Raw genomic sequence first — 19,798 nt, 5'->3', positions numbered from 1 at the left:
AATGAGGTTGAAAAAAGAGTGAATTTTTGCACTTACAAATGAAAAATATGTGTGTTACTGTCCTCCAGCTAATATAAAATAGAGTCTGAAATGTTTCCTTAAATTAGTCGTTGACCAAACTTCATTTGGGCAGGAAAAAAATTCAACTTATAAAATTTTTTAGTCCTTCTTTGCACAACTGCTATTTTCTTTTTATAAGATAAGAGGGGGATTTACAAAATCATTTCAATTCTGGAGGCCAAACCTCTAATTTTGGTCTCTCTGAAATTTTCATCTAGAGCTAAGTAGCATAGTCAGCAAGACTCCATAGCTAATGCACCATTTTTTCTTCAGGAATTTCTCAGTGCTTAGAAAAGGGAACTGTGCAAATTGAGACTTAACGTGTTTTCATAAATAAATGGGAAAGTGATAGATAGCAAGGTGTAGTGAAACAAACATTTCACAGAGACCAGGAGACTTGCAGTGAGGATTTTGAAAGATTAAACCTATGGAGGGGCACAATCCAATGATGTACAGAATCTTCTCTTTTTCTCTATAAATGAATGAGAATGTTTGTAAGCCATCGAAAGGTAGATTTACCTGAGATCTACTACTTCCCGTGTAAGATGTCAGATCCTGGCCGGGCATGGTGGCTCAAACCTGTAACCCTAGCACTTTGGGAGGCCGAGGCAAGAGGATTGCCTGAGTTCAGGAGTTCAAGACCAGCCTGGGCAACGTGGTGGGACCTCATCTCTACAATAAATAAAAAAATAAGCCGGGCATGGTAGTACTTGCCTGTAGTTCCAGCTGCTTGGAAGGCTGAGGCCGAAGGATCATCTGAGCCCAGCAGTCAAGACTGCGGTGGCCTTGGGTGTGCCACTGCACTCCAGCCTGGGTGACAGAGTGAGACTCCAACTAAAAAAAAAAAAAAGAAAGAAAGAAAGAAAGAAATGCACGTTCTGTCTTTCCAAGGAGCCGGCAAGATGGCAGAAGTGGAGCCGAAGAAGAAGAGGACCTTCCACAAGTTTACCTACGCAGCGTGGCCATAGCTGTGCCAGGCCAAGACAGATGCGCACCCATGGAAGAACCCAAGGTGGTGAAGACGCACCTGTGCGGCAAGATCATCCTGCCCGAGATGGTGGGCAACATGGGGGATGTGTACAATGGCAAGCAAGACCTTCAACCAGGTGGAGATCAAGCCCGAGATGACCGGCCACTACTACCTGGGCGAGTATCACCATCACCTGCAACCTGTGAAGCCTGACCGGCCTGTCGTTGGTGCCACCCACTCCTCCCTCTTCATCCCACTCAAGTGGCTGCTGCCAATAAAGACACACCTGTCCAGTCAAAAAAAGAAAGAGAAAAAAGAAATGTACGTTCCTCCCAGACCCACTGAATCAGAAACTCTGGGGACATCCTCAGTGATCAGCGTTTAGACAAACTCTCTGGGTGATTTGGCTGTGTGGGCACTAAAATCTGATAACCATTGTTCCACAGTTCTGTAGAAAAGAGTACTTTCAAATTCAGAAGACTCTATGATTAGTTTCAGATGCCACTTCAAAGGAGGAAAACAAAACATAATGGGGATAATGCCGGATAAAAGATTTTCTTCCTCAAAAGACGCAGTAATTCGTCAATGAGGACGAGGGGCACAGTAAGGACATAAATGTGAATTAGAACTATTGGATAAAATGTTGCTTTCCATAATTTGGCCAAATGATGTGAAAAATTATAGGTGATCTGAAAAAGAAAGAGCTACTTTAGAACTTTCATTTTGTAGTTTCTTTGCCTAAATTCTTCTAGGAAGGGGGAAGACAGGACGGGAGGGAGGAATGAAAAATCACCCATGGGGTACAATGTGCACAGGTGGGGGGTGATGGGTTCACTTAAAGCTCAGACTTCTTCACCACTATACAAAGTAGCTGTGTAACCAAAAACCATTTGTACCCCTAAAGCTATTGAAATACATTTTTTTTAAATTTATTTTTTTGAGTAAGACTCTCACTCTGTCACCCAGGCTGGAGTGCAGTGGAACACTCATGGCCATCACAGCCCTGACGTACTGAGCTCAGGCAATCATTTGGCCTTCCAAGTAGCTGGGACCACAGGTGCACATGCCACCAAACCTGGCTAATTTTTTGATTTATTGTCGAGTTGAGGTCTCACCAAATTGTCCAGGCTGGTTTTGAACCCCTGGACTGAGGCAATCCCCTTGCCTCCGCCTCCCAAATTGTTGGGATTACAGGCATGAGCCACTGGGCCTGGCAATAAAATAAACTGTAAAAAAGAAAAAAAATTCTTCTAGGAACCTCTAACATAAACTAACTAGAAAGCTATCTAGGAAGTATAAACACAGTGAAATAAATCTTTGGGATTTTCTTTTCTCCTGACATCAAAATGGTTAAAAACAATAGTCAGAATTCCCAAAGGAAATAACTTCAATATGTTCCTACTTATGGTGCCTAATTTGTGATCTGACATTTGTAGTTTACTCACAGCTGAAAAACCTGAGGAAGTGATATTCTCTTTTTTACTTTGGGAAATAAATGCTAAACCAATGTATGACTTACTGTATCCCAGGCAGAAATGTAAGTTCTTGGAGATGAAACTAAACCAGGAGCCTCTTCCTGCAGAGACTGGCCCACCACTGTGAAGCCGCACCCCCCCCGCCCCCCCACTCCCCCCGCCCACCCGACAGAGCTTGTGATGCTCTCATTCCCTAGATGGCATTGTCTTACTGCAGACTTGATGTGAGGGGCTTTGAGTCCATAAACAGGGGCAAAGCATGACTTTTTACTGTGGCACTGAGTCCCTATCTTGTCTTTCAGCGTAACATTGTGCTGAGTCAAAAATGCAACGGAAAGCCGGGTTCGGTGGCTCAGCCTGTAATCCCATGCCTTTGGGAGGCTGAGGTGAGTGGATTGCCTGAGACCGCGGGTTCGAGACCCGCCTGGGCAAGCGAGACCTCATCTCTACAATAAATCAAAAATTAGCCGGGCGTGGCAGCGCGAACCTGTAATTCCGGCTACTCGGAAGGCTGAGGCGGAAGGATCGCCGGAGCCCAGCAAGTCGAGGCTGTGGTGGCCAGGAGTGGCCACTGCACTCCAGTCTGAGTGACAGAGTGAGACTCCAACTCAAAAAAAAAAAAATGCAACGGATAAGACTCAACTTCTATTGACAGAAAGTTCTAGAAATATTGGTAAAATCTAAATTTAAAAACAAACAGGAGAAAGAGGAAGGGAATGGAGGGGAGAAGAGGAGAGGAAAGAAATCTCCCTGAAGTCAACATGCCTCAACAAGGACTGAATTAAATGTGACATCTTGGTAAACCCTTCAAGCAAGGCTTTAAAAGCCACCGTCTCTGTTAGGATGACAAAGGCTTCCTTTTGCACAAAATTGGCACCAAACAACACACATTCTATTAAATTCACATATCTAATCATTTGGATTACAGTTAATAATATGGTTTAAACCCTTGAGATCAAGGTACAATTTTACACATCCATCATTTTTTCTGTCACTTTTTTCTGTAAAAAGAAAATCTTTGCCCAAATGGTCACACTTCTGAGGAGTATGAAGAAGGAGAAGTGTGTAACTATTCCCCAGTGTCCTGGGCTCATAGACCTGACAATTTGCCCGTTATGTGAAGCAGAGAGGTGGTCATGTGCTTGAGCCCTGGACTAGTATAGCTGTGCAGCCTGGAACTGTTCAGAAGAGCATCTTTGACAGACTGTGCTATCCTGCTCTACACAGTGAACCAGAAGAACCCTCTACCTGATTCCCTAAACTCCAGATGAATTTCTGGGAAGAATGAGGGAAAGAAGAAACCAATCTTTACCAAGTATCCACTTCGCATCTTGCAATGTGCTCTGCATCTTACACATCGTCTTACATAGGAAAAAAGCAGCGTGATACGCAGCTGTCATGGCTTCTCATCTTCTCTCTTCCAGGGACGCTAGCTGGCAGCTCCCTCCCCATTCCCCAGGGGTGGACACTTGGCCCAAGCTGGGTCAATCAGATTTTTCTCCCCTCGGAGCTTTGGAACACAGGTCCTGAGAAAAGGGGCTGGTCTGCTGTGGGGAGCAGAACTGCAGTGTCATATATGGTCATAGCTTAAGCCATCACTACAGCAAACCAAAGCCACGTGCAGAGAAATTACAGAAGACAAGCTAAGCCATCAGTGACCTGGGACACTTAGCTTGAACAGAGAAGCAGAGGCCAGAACTCCATTGCTGCACAGAAGACAGAGATCTCTGATTTTCTAGTGCAATGTGACTGCAAGCCATTTCATTTCAAGTAACTGTTATTTCCTTAGTAAAACCATCTTTTACATACTGTTTAACCCGAGTAATTTGTGTTCTTGGTGTAAAAGAATATATGCTCCAAACCTCTTCTATGGATAGAATCTAATGTTGAGTAATATAATTCCCTATCTTCTGGGAAGAAATTAACTTGCTTTTAAAAACATTTAAATTTTTTTCATTTTTCTTTTGCCATGCCAAGCCTTTGGTATAAGAAATTAACATTCTTGATTTTTTTTTTTTTTTTGAGTTAGAGTCTCACTCAGTTGCCCAGACTGGAGTGCAGTGGCCGCTCCCGGCCACCACAGCCTCGCCTGCTGGGCTCTGGCGATCCTTCCGCCTCAGCCTTCCAAGTAGCCGGAATTACAGGCATGCTCTATGATGCCCGGCTGATTTCTTTATTTATTGTAGAGATGAGGTCTCGCTGCCCAGGCGGGTCTCGAACCCGTGGGCTCAGGCAATCCCCTCACCTCAGCCTCCCAAAGGTGCAGGATTACAGGCTGAGCCACCAAGCCCGGCTTTTTCTTGATTTTTAAAAATTAAAACAGGCCGGGTTCAGTGGCTCAGCCTGTAATTCTAGTGCTTTGGGAGTCTGAGGTGAGTGGATTGCCTGAGCCCACGGGTTTGAGACCCACATGGGCAACTTGGCAAGACCTCATCTCTACAATAAATCAAAACTTAGACGGGCATGGCAGTGTGTGACTGTAGTTCCAGCTACTTGGAAGGCTGAGGCTGAAGGATTGCCAGAGCCTAGCAGGTCGACTCTGCGGTGGCCAGGAGTGTGCCACTGCACTCCAGTCTGGGCGTCAGAGTGAGATTCCAACTCAAAAAAAAATTAAGAGCTGGGCTCGGTGGCTCAGCCTGTAATCCCGCACTTAGGGAGGCCGAAGTGAGTGAATTGCCTGAGCCTGTGGGTTCGAGACCCGCCTGGGCAACTTGGCGAGACCTCATCTCTACAATAAATCAAAAAATCAGCTGGGCGTGGTAGCGCATGCCTATAATTCCAGCTACTTGGAAGGCTGAGGCGGAAGAATCGCCGGAGCCCAGCAGGTCGAGGCTGCGGCCACTGCACTCCAGTCTGGGTGACAGAGTGAGACTCCAACTAAAAAAAAAAAAAAAATTAAAATTAAAATTAAAATTAAATTAAAACAATTAATGCTAAACTTTAGTTCTGGGCAGCCTGTTACTCACATACCCATCAAGCAAGACAAAGGTAATAATTAATCAAACATCCTTTTCTGAATTGCATCTGGTCTTGCAATGATCACCTAATAACCTTTTTCTTTTCCTGTAAAATGTCCCTACCAAGACGAAACTGCATTTTTCTACCAGGGGCCTTTTTCATTGAATGCAAGCGTGTCCTACTCTCCCACAGAAGTTGCCTGGAAGTTTGCTCTGGCAAGGACAGTAAGGCATGCTCTGAAGCAGCAGATGTCACAAGGTGGTCCTCAACAGCTGCCATCACCTGGGAACTTGCTAGAAATGCAAATTCTCATGCCCCACCCAACCTACTGAATAGGAAACTTTGGGGGTGGAACTCAGCAACCTGAGATCCAGGTGATGCTGACACGGTGAAATTTAGGACCCCCTCACCTGAGGACGCTGAAGCTCATGCAGGTTTTGAACTCCTTTAAGGCTTGACCTCGTGCTGGGTTGTACGGAAGTGAAGGGGACGTATTGAAAGTTCTCCATATTCTTCTTGGCTCCAAGTGACCTGATTCCAATACATAAATGATCCTTAGACAGTGACTCGGTGAATAGCTTACCTACGGTTTCCACTGCAGACTGTGGAGTTTTGTTCAGGGAACATGACCAACTGCTGCTTCACCTGGCCCCACCATACCCCAACACTGTTGGACATCCTGGTTTCCCATTCAGGAGGTGGCTAGTTAGGAGGTTCGTGTGAGCTCCTCACAGAGAACTTGCCCAAGCAAGTCAGCAAAACTCTGATTTGCTTACAGTTGTTAGCCAAGCCGATCTCCCACTTATTCATTTAGCTTGGGGACAATGTCATATCCCCAAACAGGAGGCCTCAAAACTTGACATGGCAAGAGCTAGCATCTTGCTTCACAATGAGAAGGGAAGAAGCCCTAATAATCAGAGGAACACAAAACTGGAGAAGAAATAAATGGCCACCTCTTTACCAGATCCTTTCTCACTAGCCCTTCCCACTTTTGTCAAGGAAAAACGGCCTGTCTTTCCTCTGTGTCCACCACAGCAACCATCTCCCTTAACACAGCACAATACCGCTATCCTTGCTTATAGACTGGCTCCTTACTGAGACTTGTTGAGGGCAATGGTTAGTCATTTTTGTGTTCTCTGAGTTTGGCAAAATTTATTCGCCGAAGGAATGAGCTTTAACGAGAGTTGATGTGGATGTCTGGGTGACAAATACAGCCAGCCAGCAGATCCCAAGACCCTTCAGTCAAACTTTCCTGACTATTCAGATTCCTGCTGGACACACACACACCCCTTAATGGTGATTTCAGGCCGGTTAAAATTCTCTCAGTTTAAAAAGCTTCAAATGGTTATCACGGCTAATTGCAACAGTTCATCCAAATAGCAGGATGAACTTCCACTGCCCTACCCCCAAAGACACACACCTTCTACAAGAAGGTGGGGTACTACCCCATGCACAGGGTTGATTCTGTTCCCATCAATGAATGCAAAGAAAAAGCTTAAACGTTCAAACTATGTTTCGTCAACCTTGCCAATTCCTTAGGTGCTGGTGAGAAGTGTACCTTTGTGTCCTCAGTGAACAAGGGTTTGCTAAGGAAATGAAGAATGTCAACAAGACCAGAGACACTGTTTTCTTCGTGGAGGGAGGCAGCACCTTCAGGGACTTCTACATTTGCATATAAACATCATAATTGCAGTGGTAGCAGGAGCTGGCACGAATTAGGCTGGTGTTTGATATGCTAATTACAAGTCTCTGAAATCGGTGAAGGCTGTTTGGAAAGAGAATTTAGAATCGGAGAAAATTGAAACCCAGTGAGGTTAAGTGACTTACCCAAAGGTCTCAAGGGTAATGAATGGGAAATTTACTGTGTGTTTCAAACGTGCCAAGAGTTTTTCATGCAATATCTCATTTAACCTGCTCAATAATTTTTTTTTTTTTTTGAGTTGGAGTCTCACTCTGTCGCCCAGGCTGGAGTGCAATGGCCACCCCAGCGTCGACCTGCTGGGCTCCAGTGATCCTTCTGCCTCCGCCTTCTAAGTAGCTGGAACTACAGGCACGTGCTACCATGCCCGGCTAATTTCTGATTTATTGTAGAAAGGAGGTCTCGCCAAGTTGCCCGGGCTGGTCTTGAACACGTGGGCTCAGGCAATCCACATGCCACGTCCTCCCAGAGTGCTGGGATTACAGGCTGAGCCACCGAGCCCGGCCAAGTAGTATGTGTTTTACTACTGTTATCACCACGCTATTGATGGGTAAGGGAAACCACACAGAGCTGCAACTTGCCAAGACTTATTCTGCTAGTGAGTGATCAACTGAGGCCTGTTGAGATTTCTGCCAATGTCAGTCTGGTCCCAAAGAAGGATGCTTGAAGGTCATTCTTTGCTTACCAGGGACAGAGCTAAGATTGAGTGTCTCAATTCTTTTTTTAAAAAATCGCTCAAAGATTTTTAATGTTCAATTTTCACGAACACAATCAAGTTTCCCTCCAATTTTCTGATTCATAGCAAAATGTACTAGCTTAAAAAAAATGTGCATTCTTCAGCTTTTTCCTACTTTTTTTTTTTTTTGCCTATCTTTCAAAACTGAGTACTGGGTATTTTTAACATAAGTAATGTTGTATTATAAGTACATTTTAATTGCATGTTTTATGAGCAAACAAATCCATGATATTTTGGTAACTCATAGCTTATTTATAAAATGAAAAGTTATCAAAATATGCTTTTGTTTTGAGTCGGAGTCTCACTCTGTTGCCCAGGCTGGAGTGCAGTGGCATGCTCATGGCCACTGCAGCCTGGACTCGCTGGGCTCAGGCGATCCTTCCACCTCAGCCCTCCAAGTAGCTGGAACCACAGACACATGCCACCACACCAAGCTAATTTTTAAAAATTTATTAATTGTAGAGACGAGGTCTCACCAAGTTGCCTAGGCTGGTCGCAAACCCATGGGCACAGGCAATCCTCTTGCCTTTGCCTCTCAAAGGGCTAGGATTACAGGCAAAATATACTTTTCAATGGGAAAAAGAAATAAAGCAGACGAATGGATCCATGTGCAGTAAACATTGGTCTTGGTAGATTTCATTGTGGGACAGTCTATAACAAGTCTATGTTCCCTTCTTCCCCCAGAGCTGCTCAACTTCTAAGTTAAGGATTTCAAAATCATTTTCAACTGAAATGTTATGATATTGACATTTATTTCTCATTCCACATCATCTTTAGCCAAACTCTGAGCACTTACCATCTCTGGTCATTGTTAGGAGCTCTCTGGAACGCTGGTGGTGCAAGAGTTTGCTGCAACACTTGTAGTAACTGCTTGTCCACACACAGCAACTGCACTCATCAGACAGGCCACACTCTTCTCACGTTCGCCTTGAGCTAGCAGGGACTCTGCTGAGCTGTATCTCTTCGAGGAAGGATTTCTGAATACCTGAAGGTCAGGTAGCTTGGAAAGCTTCCTCCTTGGCAAGCTTCTGCTTCTTCATTCTTGCAGCCTGTTCTTGAAGTTGGGGTCACTCTCTTACGATTGAAGTAAACACAGTAACTGACAAAAGGGCCTCCCACGCTGGCAGTGATGGCACTGTTCTGACCCAGCATCTTCTGTCGATGGCAACGGCGGGGTCTCAACCCTTAGGTCAGCAAGGAATATCTGCTGCTTAGTTCCTCCTCTTATTTTTCCTCTTATTATTATGCATAAAAAGCTGCACTTCTTAAATCAGAAAATAATTGGGCATTTTACACATTCAGGTTAGCCTTCTAGTTAGTTCCTGGCCAAATTTATTATTATCAAGATGTTACCCTATCATTCCAGTCACAAGCTTTCTAAAAATAGCAACAAAGTTGTATGAGCATTGTGAATCGGCAGCAAAAAAAGTAGGTGTCTTTTTTCTATTTCTCCCCTCATTTGAGATTTGCAGCACACCTGACAGCAATTGATGTGGTGTACGAGGGAATTACTTTTTGGAGGGTGGGCCACTTGTTAAGTTACCCCGCTAGGTAAGTGTTCTAGGAAGCCATCGGTGTCAGTGTACCAGCTTAGTGTTGCTGTAAGAGGTTGTGTTTGGCTTCAGTGAATTTTTTTTTTTTTTTTTTTTTGAGATTCTTTCAACACATTCCCCATTTCATAATGCCTGATTGACGAGAGTACTTGCCCACACCGGGCTGAGTGTTCAGCAGTTTTTTATCACAAATGAGTATGACCCCCGTGCCCTACCCTCCCTATTTACCTGATCTTGTCCTGAGCAACTTTTTCTTTGTTTCCCCCAGATGAAAAAAGTCCTCAAAGGGAAACGTTTTGCCAGTGTGGAAGAGGTGAAACAAAAAACGGCAGAAGCACTAAAAGGCGTCAAAATGGACAAGTTCAAAAACTGTCTTGAGCAGGGGAAAAGACATCTCGTTAGGCATATTGCATCAAACAGAGAGTACTTTGAAGGTAACTGAAGTTCAAACATATAAGAATAAATACACAATCCCCCCCCCCACCTTTTTTTTTGAGTCGGAGTCTCACTCTGTCACCCAGACTGGAGTGCAGTGGCCTCTCCCAGACACCGCAGCCCCGACCTGCTGGGCTCCAGAAATCCTTCCACCTCAGCCTTCCAAGTGGCTGGAACTACAGGCGTGAGCTACCACACCCGGCTAATTTTTTGATTTAGTGTAGAGATGAGGTCTCGCCAAGTTGCCCAGGCGGGCCTCGAACCCGTGGGCTCAGGCAATCCACTCACCCCAGCCTCCCAAAGTGCGGGATTACAGGTTGAGCCACTGAGCCCAGCTTCACTTTTTTAATTTTAAAAATTAAGACTATCCTTAATTTTTAAAATTAAAAAGGTAATCATTCAGATTGACACATTTGGAGAGGAATGTTTATGCTTTTGTATGGCAAAAATAAATAAATGAATATGTTTCTCTTATTCAAGGACTTTCTCAGCAACTAGCAGTGCAGCTCCCAGACTTATCCTCAAATTTATACATGCTGTGGTTGTTTGTGCAGCAAAAATGTGGACACAATGCAGTTCCTATGGCACAATCCCTGGTTGGCCTTCTTCCTTGTCTGTGCTGTGCCCTGATGCTGGCCAATCATGCTATGACAACAAGTTCAGAGATGGTCATCACCTCAAGGCCTTATGAGAGCTTGGGTGGGTATGCAGGGTAGACCTGAGGGGCTGAGGAAGAGGCATTGTGAAGGAGACGGGTGCTGGCTGTGCTTTAAGTTTAGCAGGTGCTCAACAAAATGTAGTTTCTGAAGGGATGGCTTAGAAGCCTTTGGGGAAGGGAAAGGAGAAGGACAAAGATGAACCTTCAGAACCCAGTATCAATTTCAAGGAACAGAAAAGCAGCTCATAGAAGGGGACTTGGCTTCTCTACGCACCTCCTGCTTCTCTGCCCTCCAGAAGTGCCTTCCTATCAGAATTTCGGGGCATGCTCCTGGCCATCCTTTCTCTTCCTCCTTGGATCAAGCCTAGACAGAACATAGCTCCTGGGAGACTAAAACGGACTCCAAAACAGGCAAACAGAGGAAAATGGAATTGTGACATGTCTCTCCCTGCTTGGTAATGTGGAAAAACTGCCATAGGGGACAAGGAGCTAAAAATGTTTCCATCTGGGACCTAATAAGCTAAATCAATTACACACACACACACGCACGCACACACCCCAATCATTAAAAACACTGTGGATCCTAACAACGTCACTTCTGTATCTATGATGTTATTATTATTGCTATATTATTATTATTAAGAGCTTTCCTAAAACATCTTGTTAAATCAGCATTTTATCCAATCACACTACCTCTGTGCGCAAATCAACATTTGAGACCAAGATCGTTCTTGAAGGTATGGATCAAGGTCATGCTTCTTATTCACCCCACAGCCCATAAGCACAACCCAGGCATGTTCTTGGCCGTGATGCTTGTCCACCGTGTATGTCCTCACGTAGCACAAGGAAACTGGGCCAGACGCAGTCACGCTGTGGAATGGAAGCCGCAAAGTTAGAAGCAGGTTTCCTTGCGCCTCAGTGGTGTCCCCAAAGTCTCAAAGAATCAAACTGCTTCCTCCTCTGCACCTCTCAAATAACATTCTCCCAGGATCGAATCTAAACTTTTGGAGGGATCTAAAGACAAGCCGTTAATTCAGGAACTCAGTGCCAGAATTTCCCTGGACAGTCATATGGGGATTATGCTGTGCCTCACTCAATGGCCTGATTCAAAGTTTTAATTAAGAAACTGCTTTTTTCAACTTTCCCCAAAGAAGCAAGACATCTATGGGTGTCTTCTATCTGATGCCCGTGAGTTCTTCCCTTCCTGCTGCCTCTTTCACATCTCTCTCTGTGCATCCTGCAAAATCAGCCCTCTCACCCCTAGGAAAGATCCCAGCAGCTCCAACGGTGGGTTGATACTGGTGTGGGCTTGGGAGGGTGTATGTGAAGAGGCAGCACAGAGTAGGGTGGGAGTGTGTGCACAGCCAGGTACCACTGAGTTCAGCGCGTGGCCCAGTCACTTAACAGTGTTGTGGAGTCACAACTTTCTTTGGGGAAAGTTGATGCCGGATGTCTCTGTGTTCTCAAAGCCAAAACAGTTCTGAAATCGCCACTCGTAAGTGAAATGATGATGGAAAGAAGGTTTGATATTTATCAGAAATTGACTGCCTTTGGGAGTGCAGGGGCTCCATAGGAAGGATGAGTTCTCAAACTAAGGTGGAAAAGCAGTTTCTTAATTAAAACTTTGAATCGGGCCATTGAGTGAGGCACAGTATTTTATTTTCTTTGTGTCTTGGTTTCTTCACCCACCGAACTGAGAGAATAACAATATCTCTTGATCCCCACCTGAGGACCCATTATTCCATTTGATAGGGCTTGTTGCTACTGCCACCGTCAAGTCTTGCCACACCTAATGATGTCCCTTGTAGGCTTTTTGTTCTTGTTTTTAAAATTTGCAAACCAGAATACTTATTATTTTCCAATGAGAAATGGAACTATCAAGCACATTTGCTGCCCGTAAGCAGATTTATATAGGAAGCTAAACTACTGTCAGGAAGTTAGCTGGTGGGCATGGCCTCAGAGGAGCTGCGTTATGAAACAGTGATAGACCCAGACATCCATCTCCACTAGCAATAGCTACTTGTTATTCAGGTCTTGCTAGAAGCCAACTAATGTGGTTCTAAATGTTTACATGTATTAAAATTTAATCCTTGGCTAGGTGCGGTGGCTCATGCCTGTAATCCCAGCATTTTGGGAGGCCAAAGCAAGAGAATTGCCTGAGCTTAGCCTGGGAAACTTGGTGAGACCTCATCCTCTACAATAAATTTAAAAAAATTAGCTAGGTGTGGTGGTGGACGCCTGTAGTTCCAGCTACTTGGAAGGCTGAGGTGGAAGGATCATCTGAGCCCAGCAGGTTGAAGCTGCGGTGGCCAGGAGCGTGCCACTGTACTCCAGCCTGGGTGACAGAGTGAGACTCCGACTCAAAAAAAAAAAATTTAATCTTCACAATGACCTTATGAAGCAGGTGCCATTTTATCCCCACTTCACAAACAAGAAAACCAAGGCACAAATACACAGTGGCCTGAGGGTACACAGTTGGTGATGCTGGGTTCTGCCCCAGACCCTAGCTCTGAGCATTGTGCTGTCTCTCCAGGGAGAAGCTATGGTGCAGACCCCACACTGCTTCCCACTTCGCCTTGCTCATGCACATCTGTGCTACTGGACTTGCTTCCTGGAACGTGACCTGCGTGGTCCCTGTGCTCAGAAGGGCTTTCTCCCTGGTTTAATGCTCTGCTGTTGTATTAAACTTGAAATTCTTGATATCTTTATCTCCGAACCTGCTTTTAAGGGAAGTCCAAAGGGGCAAAGCAGCATACAGATGAATAGAGTAGACGTGAGCAAGATGCATGCCTGTTGTCCCTTGCCACCTGACTGGCACCCTGCAGTCATGTGACCCCCGAACACAGCATGCCTGTGGGTCTCGTGTTGTTCTGCTAGGCTCAATGCAAATACAAGGTAAGGGCATCATGTCCACGACTGAGTAGGAAGTGGCACTGGTGTTGAGAGGCCATGTGTTCCTCTGGAAGCAGAAACTACTGTGACCAGAACTGGCTTTGAATGCAGATCTAAGACACATGGTTGGCCAAGAAACCCTGTCACACCCTTTCTCACTCGTGTTATTTCTCTGTATTGGCCAACCTCATACTCCTTTTTCTTTTGGTTCTTTCTTACTCCTTCGTAAGCTGAAGGAAGAAAATATTTGTAAAATGTACGAGTATCAACAAGCAAAACAAAAGTGACCGAGTTAGTTTGGGGCACTGTTTCCACTGTTTTAGTACAAATAAAAAACATTTAAATATATGAGACATGCAATACCAATTGTGGTCCAACAAGGGCGCTGAAAGCTCACATCTTTGCATTTAAAGATGGCATTGCACAACAGAGATCTGTGGTCTTTTTGTCTGATCCGTCATAGTCCTAGAGTGACCTTGTGTGATGCCATGGTGCTGTGAAGTGTGCGGGTTGAGCAGGAGAGCACAGGGCTTGGAAGGCCAGGCTACCGAGATCCTAGGAAAACAGAGGCCTGGGGACAGAGAAGGTCAGCTGCAGATGCCAGTGGCAACTTTCTCCTTCTCACAACACTTCCTGTGAGATTATTAGTCCTATAAAGGCAGGGACCATGTTTTTTTTTTTTTTTTCATTCCTGTTGTTCCCAATGCCTAGCATTTTAGAAGGTGATCAATAAATAATCTTCATATGAATGAGTATAGAAGCAGGTAAGTGAATGAACAGGCCATGGAGTTTCTTTAACAGTCTCTACCAATTAATTATATTTGAAAAGGCTAAAGTGAAAATTGTGCATGTTTTCTTAATGCAGGTGGATATAAAAACGAGTCCATCAGATGCAATCTGGAGATTTTTTTTTTTTTTTTTTTTTTTTGAGTTGAAGTCTCACTCTTGTCGCCCAGGCTGGAGTGCAGTGGCACACTCACGGCCATCACAGCCTCTACCTGCTGGACTTAGGTGCGATCCTTCCACCTCAGACTTCCAAGTAGCTGGAACTATAGACACATACCACCACGTTCGGCTAGTTTTTGTGATTTATTGTAGAGATGAGGTCTCACCAAGTTGCCCAGGCTGGTCTTGAACCCATAGACTCAGGCAATTCTCTTACCTCAGGCTCCCAAAGTGCTAGGGTTACAGGCAGATGTTCTTACCTTAAGACCAGACTGGACAACTTGGTGAGACCTCTTCTCTACAGTAAATAAAAAAATTAGTGGGGTGTGATAGTGCACGCCTGTAGTTCCAGTTACTTGGAAGGCTGAGGTGGAAGGATTGCCTGGGCCCAGCAGGTTGAGGCTGTGGTGGCTGTGAGCATGCCACTGCACTCCATCCTGAGACACCAACTCAAAAAGGAGAGGAAGAAGAGGAAGAAGAAGAAGAGGAGGAGGAGGAGGAGGAGGAGGAGAAGGGGAGGAGGAGGAGGAGGAAGAGGAAGAAGAAGAAGAAGAAGAAGGAGAAGGAGGAGAAGGAGAAGGAGGAGAAGGAGAAGAAGAAGAAGAAAAGAAACATATCTAAATCATGGGATGACCACATGGCCTGAGCTGCTGGGCCCAGGGCCCATACATGCCAGTTGTCTCCTGTAATTACTGAATGTCCCCTTTTACTATCAAATGTTCTATGGTCTCGGTGATAAATTATAGCCTAATTAGGGCCAGGGTTCAATGCCAATAGTGGTTTCCAGTCCAACTGCTGTGACAACAAAAACAACCCAATACACTTTCAGTGCCCTCTGAGGTGCTTCAAGAGGGTGGAGGGTGGAAGCATCCCAGGGAGCATTTTGGAAGTGTACTGAGCTGTTTTTGTTGTCACAACAGTTGGACTGGTCAAGAGCCCAAGGGTCACCCTTGCACCTTCCGAGCTCTCTTCCCTCTGGTTCTCAGGTCACAGGGAGACTCACCTTTTCTCTCAGTAGACTCTAGGACACACCTTCGGTGGGACTTTGTCTCCAATATGGGTTTAACTGAGCAAATCTCCATCACCCAGCATTTCACACACACATAAAGTGGGGGTCCTTCCTTCCCTTGACAGCATTGGAAGGAATTTCATACAGAAACAGGAGGAACTGCAAATGACAGACATGTGACACGAGCTGTATGAGAAACACTAACAGTGTGTTTCTCAAGGTGGCAGCAGATGAAACCTGCATCAAAAATTATTTGTTAAAAGTACAGCTTCCCGGGCTTATTTTCACACCTTTTAAATCAGATACTTTGGGGGATATGGCTGGAGAATCCGCATCCTTAACACTTCTTTCTTTTCTTTTTTTTTTTGAGTTGGAGTCTCACTCTTGTCACCCAGGCTGGAGTACAGCATCATGCTCAGGGCCACCTCAGCCTTCACCTGGTGGACTTAGGTGATCCTTCCACCTCAGCCTTCCAAGTAGCTGGAACTACAGATGCATGCCACCACATCTGGCTAGCTTTTCTGATTTATTGTAGAGACGAGGTCTCACCAAGTTGCCCAGGCTGATCTTGAACCCTCAGGTTCAGGCAATCCTTTTGCCTCGGCCTCCCAAAGTGCTGGGATTATAGGCTGAGCCACTGTGCCTGGCCTTAAACACTTTTTTCATCAGGAGATTTTAATGTCCTCAAGTTTCAAGAGCCTCTGAAGTCATCATCATTGTCACTGCCAGCACCATGCACAATGGCCAATGTGGCCATGAGAGGGGTCAGTGGGCCCTCTGGGGACAGGCCTGCCTCAGGTCCCATGTGGCATGTTGGCAGGAACCTTCCAAGGGGAGCTGGGGGCACTGCATTACCCAGTGTTGGATGAGGCCTCAGCATCAACTTCAGAGGCCCCTGACTTTGGCCTGTCCCTTTTTAACCTTCCTGCAGAGCCAACATCTTGCCCACTGTTAATAAATGTCTTCTTCTTCCCAATATTTTCAAAGACGATGCTTTCTTATTACTTGAACCAGGGATAATTTTATAATTTAATTGTGCCTTTATATTAAAATAAAGGTAAGAGTAGAAAGTGGATATATGCCTAGATCTGGAGAAGACTTACTCACTGAAATTCTGTCTAAAATTCTGCTTCTAAGCATAGAGCATTGTGTGAAGTGCAGTCCTGGGTAGGCCATATTTTTTTCCTCTATGAGTCAGACAAAAAAAAAAAAATCATTTCTCCTTATATAACTGTTTAGACACAGAATAGATTTCTAACTTTCACTCAGAGTCTGGTTTGCCCATGTGTTAAAGGGCATTGAAGATTATTCACCTGGTATTAAATAATAATGATGATGATATTGATAATACCTTACCCAAGGTCACACAGACAGCACGTGACTTAGGCAAGATTTGAACCCGGATTTACGTGCTGTCAAAACCTCATATCTTGTCACAGACCACACTGCTCTTTGACAGAGTTCATGAACACAGTCACCAAACATGACCCATCATACCAATACTGCATACAGTTCCCTAGGCCTTTCTTGGGGCTCTGCAGAAGAATGTGAGAAGGTGGGACCCGAAACATAGTGCAAGCATTTGCAAACCAGGGGTTACCACACAGAGGTGGTAGAGGGGGTCTCAATCCAAACAGCAGACAGTGAGGCAACCCAGAGGCCTGCAGGCATAGGAAGCCACTTGTGCTCTTGACCGTGAGGCAACACAGGGTGAAAAGAAAGAACAAGTCACTCAGTGAAAGCTGGAACCTTAGAAATCTTGTCCTCAAAAGAGACCCAGACACAGCTGGAGGGGCCACCAGAAGCAGAGGGAGAGGAAGAAATACCCTGGTTCAGTACCTCCACTGGCCAAACCCAGGAGTCTGGAAAGCCATTCCCTAGGGGCTGGGCGAGACTGGATCTGTGTGGCATACAGACAGAACAGGCACACCCACACTGGGTTTTGTTATTTCACAGAATAAATACGTTCAGGTTCCTTCACTAGCAAATCCTTTAATGCCTCTAGACTAATTTGATTTAACAGAAAAAAATTTAAATCACATGGGACTTTAGAAACATCTATTATGCAAGCAGGCATCTCTTTATACCTGTAACTCACTGAATATTGGAAAGCAAAGAAAGCATTATGGCTGGGCTGGATATTGCATGCCTGGGATCCCAGCTACTTGGGAGGCTGAAGTGGGAGAGTTGCTTGAGGCTAGAAGTTCAAGTCCAGCCTGGACAACATAGCAAGACTGTCTCTGGAAAAAAAAAAATTTTTTTTTAAAGCATTATCGAACACTTCCTAGCCAAGAGCCAGGCTGATAATGAGGCTGGATTTTGTCTGACTTATTACCTGAAGAAAAGGGAAGCTGGCCCCACATCATATGGTCATCTGGCTAATGTTTTTGGCAGACTCACTTTCTGAAACACTTCTGGAACAGCCTTTTGCTTACTGATATGAGGAGCAGGCAAGCTTGCGCTAGGAGTTCTGACCATATTTCTTCAGCGATGTGGGGGTGTTGGAGAGTCCTGGGTCTCTGGAAGAAGTTCTAAACAGAGGCCTTGAAGCTGCCGTCAGATGTACTCTGGGGGCGGACAGCTGTCACTTTCTCGTTGAAAAGGAGAGTTCGGGCGCCCTCTAGGGGACAGCTGGCCCGGTGTAGCCGGACACTTCTCGAGTCTTTCTGCTGTTTGTCATCCACGCTCACCACGGAGCCAACCCGTGTCCTTCTTAAGGACAAATGGCTGAGGCCTCACTAGATGTTGCCTCAAAGGAGATTCAGGACCGGACTCGGTGGCTCAGTCTGTAATCCCAGCACTTTGGGAGGCCGAGGTGAGTGGATTGCCTGAGCCCGCGGGTTCGAGACCCGCCTGGGCAGCAAGACCTCATCTCTACAATAAATCAAAAACTAGCCGGGCGTGGTAGTGCGCCCCTGTAGTTCCAGCTACTTGGAAGGCTGAGGCAGAAGGATCCCCAGAGCCCAGCAGGTCGAGGCTGTGGTGGCCGGGAGCAGCCACTGCACTCCAGTCTGGGCGACAGAGTGAGACTCCAACTCAAAAAAAAAAAAAAAAAAGGAGATTCAGTACAGAGTATACTTAGTGGGGCTGTCTCACATTCAGAGGAGTTCCCAGAAAGGCGACTCCCAAAGACCAAACACTGCGGTTTCAGTGCCCTCAGAGCTCAGTTTAGGGAGGCAGGATGTCTTCTGGGAGCATGGATCTCTTGACTTACAGGCTTAAAAAAAAATCAGTTCTTCTTACATTTTTTGAAGGAGGTGGTTAAGGTCACAGCCTTCGGAGTCTATTTTTCCTTTTATTGTTGGGAGTCTGTCCTCTTTTCTCTGTTCCTGCTCCCACTGCCCCCTCACCTTGCTTCTTGCAGCAGACACCACTGCTCTCGGTGATCACCTCCCTCTTCTTCAGGCCAGCGGGATCTTTCTAAGCAAATAAGATTAATCGTGCTCAGAGTCCTCCACTGGCTCCCGGCCTCTAGAATAAGGTCCAAAGGCCTCACAGGCGATTTGGGGCCACCCACCCTCCAGCCTCATCTCTAACCCACCCTACTGTCTCCCCCGCCGCCCCCCCATAGGTCCTGCTCTCTCCAGCCTCTAGTGTGTTTTGGGCAACCCACCAGACCAACCTGTCCTTCCAGAAAGATGCAAAACTCCCCTGGCTGGGTTGAACAGGCACCCTGGCACCTCGTAATGATCGCCTGCCCCTCTGCCTCCTGCAATGCCAAGGCTGGAGGACGGGCTGGCCCTTATTCCTATGGGTACTGCCCAACAGCCAACGCCCGCGGCATCAACTGCGCTCAGTGACATGTGAAGGCACTTCACAGTTTACGCGGTGTGCTCTCATATTTGCTCATTTAATCCTCACACGCGCTCAGGGGCAGCATGCCCTGGTTATGCCGGCGAGGGAACCGGGCCTGGAAAGGCCAAGTGCCTCGCCCTCGTTCGACTCCAGCGGCAAACCCGGTAGCACTGAGAATCCCGCAGACCTGAGCTTGGACCCCAGCTCGGCCTTGGGGGATGGGGTCCCTCAGGCGGGCGGCCTCAGCTCCCTGCGCCCTGTCCTCGTCCTTGGAGATGACAGCAATTCCAATTCGGGATCCTTGTGAGGTTTAAATAAAACAATGCCCCTTAAGTGCCTAACAGCGCCTGGCTCGCCGCCGGGACTATAAATGCGAGTTCCCTTTCTGACCCTGAGCTTGGCGAGCTGCTCCTCCTATTTCCACGCCAGCTCCTCCTTCTCCGAGCTCCGGAGGCCGCGGGGGTGCCAACTGTGGAGCGCCGTGCGCGTTTCCACGCGATCGCTGCGTCGGGGACCAGCCATCCTTCAGTCCCTGGCGCGGGACCAGGGGCGCAGCTGGCCGCGGACGAGGGCAGGGACCGAGGGGGCCCGGGAGGCAGCGGCCCGTGGGGGG

This window comes from Carlito syrichta, unplaced genomic scaffold (assembly GCF_000164805.1).
Source record: "Carlito syrichta isolate Samal-C Ts95f unplaced genomic scaffold, Tarsius_syrichta-2.0.1 Scaffold130373, whole genome shotgun sequence".
Taxonomy (NCBI): domain Eukaryota; kingdom Metazoa; phylum Chordata; class Mammalia; order Primates; family Tarsiidae; genus Carlito; species Carlito syrichta.
The sequence above is the reverse complement of the archived record's forward strand: the minus strand, read 5'-3'. Positions refer to the sequence as shown.